We start from the raw sequence: 591 nt of genomic DNA, 5'->3' as shown, positions 1-591 counted from the left end.
ACAAGCTCTGCAAGCGCTGCAAACAGCGAGCCTTCCCCTGCGTGTGTGTGCGCACAGGTCTGTGCGTGTGCACAGGTTAAAATTCACGCAGAGTTGTGCGTGCGCACAAGGCTGTGCGTTCACGCATACCATAAATCTTAAAATTCTGTAACTTTGCAGAATTTTAGATTTTTACACCAATCTTTGAATGATCATAACTCTCTCTAAAAAATTCCAAATTTTTCAAACTTATATCAATTTAAAGGGTTTTCAATGGACTTTAATCCGAAAGAAATTTCAACTAATTTTGAAAACCAAGACAAAAGTTATGATCAGACAAAGTTCACCAAGTTTTCTTTTTCACCAAAATTCACAATTCCCACATTTTCCAACCACATTACCATTTCATCAATCCCAACATCACACATATCATCACTATGCACTTTTCAATTCACACAATCAATCATCATCATTCATCATAATTACTCAACTTAATAAAGTCATCATAAATTATCATACATCATCATTCAACACATGAACAACCATTTTAATTCAAATCTATCCTATGGGTCAGTAGCCTAAGTGTCCATTAATATTATATACTACATAGAG

Source organism: Arachis hypogaea, chromosome 19, assembly GCF_003086295.3.
Source record: "Arachis hypogaea cultivar Tifrunner chromosome 19, arahy.Tifrunner.gnm2.J5K5, whole genome shotgun sequence".
NCBI lineage: Eukaryota > Viridiplantae > Streptophyta > Magnoliopsida > Fabales > Fabaceae > Arachis > Arachis hypogaea.
The sequence above is the reverse complement of the archived record's forward strand: the minus strand, read 5'-3'. Positions refer to the sequence as shown.